This window comes from Bos indicus, chromosome 9 (genome assembly GCF_029378745.1).
Source record: "Bos indicus isolate NIAB-ARS_2022 breed Sahiwal x Tharparkar chromosome 9, NIAB-ARS_B.indTharparkar_mat_pri_1.0, whole genome shotgun sequence".
Lineage (NCBI taxonomy): Eukaryota > Metazoa > Chordata > Mammalia > Artiodactyla > Bovidae > Bos > Bos indicus.
In genome coordinates, this window is record NC_091768.1 from 42,219,549 (window position 1) to 42,221,998 (window position 2,450).

The window sequence follows — 2,450 nt, forward strand, 5'->3', positions numbered from 1 at the left end:
AAGAAAATGCAGGCGCTCTCGGAGCTGAGGAGTTAAGTGTGAATATGGAAGTGTGGCTCTATGCGGGTGCTTCGGTGAAGATGGTGCTGCTCTTGTAGTAAAAAATGAATTATTATTATTATATTCATGGCAAGGGGGAAGGGGAGGGGAGCCGGAGCTTTCTCAAAACGCTTTCCTCCTTCTCTCCAGAGGGCCAGACAGATTCGTGGAAGAACTGGGTGGCTGTGTGTTTGTGTGTGATTATGCACGCCGGATATGGCCATGTGAGTTGGTTCATTCTTGGTCCCGTGCCCCTTCTGTTGGGTAAAACTTGGATCTGGTCCGAGGTGAGTAATTATTCATTTTGCAACTATCTACGGAAAGTTATCTGCGAGGACGCTGTGTGCGGACTTGGGGCCTGGGATGGGGTTTGCTGGAGGCTCCGAGTTCCCGTGGCCTTCGCGTTGTCTATTTGGGCACCAGCCGCCGGGAGGGTGCTGCCGGCTTGCAGAAGTAAAGCCCATCCCGAGCAGGGCGAAGCTATTTCGCCTCCATTATTTTTGCATTTGCACGGCGGGAGGGTAGAGCTGCTTCCCTCCCTCAGCTAGTCCCCAGCGGACTTCGCTGGCCGGCCCCTCCCCTCAGGGTTCGGGGATTCTGGAGAGCTCCCTCCCCCGCCTTAGTCCCCCACTCCTCCTGCCTGCCTTCCCGCGATTCTTGTGCTCTCTCGTGCCCTGGTTCCTGTTCTGCGCCGGGAGAGCGCACGCCTAGAGAGTGATCCCCGAGCTCTAAGAGATTAATTCTTATTTAAGCTCTCCCAGCAGCTTGAACTTGTCGAACAAGAGTTTGCCAGCCTCACCTCCTGGCGTGGGCTTGGCCGAAGGTCAAGGGTCACACCTTCTGCTCTCTGGCCCTCAGCGCACGCTCTGGGGGAGATGAACAGATACTAGCACTCCGCAATTCTATCCGCCCGCTCCGGATCCCACTTTCTCCAGGCTTTCGATCTGAGTATGTGTGTGCAAGTGTTTGCGTCCCGTCCTCTCCTCCCTTCCCCGCCCCGCCCCCGGCCTCTGGAGGGAGCAGCAGTTCCTCGGCCCCGGAGGCTCAGGGGCGCTGGCTGTGCGCCCCTGTTTGCTGCCACAGCACGTGACCGCAACTTTCCGCAGAGGCCTGGGCTGGGCCTGGAGCCCCCGCCCGTGTACGCCTCGCGGTGCTAGTGCTGCGCAGCAAGCAGGACCCGGGTCTGGGGATACCCAGAAAGAGCAAGAATTATACCTCCTCTGTTTTTCCAAGTGGAAGATCAGGGAAATGAGATACAAAACCATAATCCTGAGGGTGGTTTAGGAGACAGGACAGTAAGTCAACATTTTTGACAATCAAGTTGGGCAGACTTGTGCTCAGCTGGCCCTGCCCGAGTAGTACAAACTCAAACTCCGCGCCTAGAAAAAGAAATGATTTCCCGGCGGCGTTTCAGAAACGCAGTTACTATCCCAGGCTCTATTTTGGACACTGGGATTATGACTTTCAGAAATACACTTGCCACCATCGCTACCACAAGCGCCATCACCACCAAAACACCTGCCATGTGGATGCAAAGAGGGGAACTTAGTTAAAGCTAAAGAACTTTAAAGAGTCCAAACTATTTCGGGCAAAGATGAAGGCCGACGTGGAAGATTCGGCCCTGCCTGTCTTCAAGGTAGAAGTTTAGTAGTCTGTGACAGGGAGACCCGAACGTCGCTTTGCAGGTGTAGAGGCTTGGAGGTAGGAGGACTGTGGTAGAGGGTCTAAAGACTGATTTCCCTACTCCAGACACTCGCCCTACCGGCTCAGCTGGAGGCAACTAAACTTGTGGAAAATACTCACCAATTGTCTCAAAGTCAAAACGGAATTGTCCCGTCTGTCTCATGCCCCTGGTTTCGATTCACAGGGTGTAAATAATTCCACTAAATAGAAACACACACACACCATCCAGCTCTGGCAAAAGACACAACGCTCGCACACACCCACAGCATGTTCGTCCTGTGTTCTGTGCGCCTGGCTGTAATTATCTGCGCGCTTTGCATAAATCACAATGCAGTTCTGAAATCATCATGATGACTTTCTGGCATGATTGGTTCGGTGGCAACGGCAGCTACAAGATCCAGGGTAGGCAGGAGGGGCTAGGGCCCCATTGCCCACTAGGTCCAGGAGGAGCCTGGCACCCAAGTGTTCTCTGGCTTCTGCTCACTGGAAGCTGCTGCAGGACACAGGGACCTCGGATCTAAGGTGCAGAAACTTGGAACTCTTGAGGTCGGACCTCAGAGAAGAAAGACTCTGCAAGGTAGGGACTGTTACTTTTCATCTTCGTGTCCATGGGCTCAGGTACGCTGCCTGATTCCTATTATGTGCTGCGGAAACATTGGGCACATGAATGAAGGTGGAAGTTGACTGCAGACTTCCCAAGAAGTAGCTGGAGACACAGCAAGGCTAAT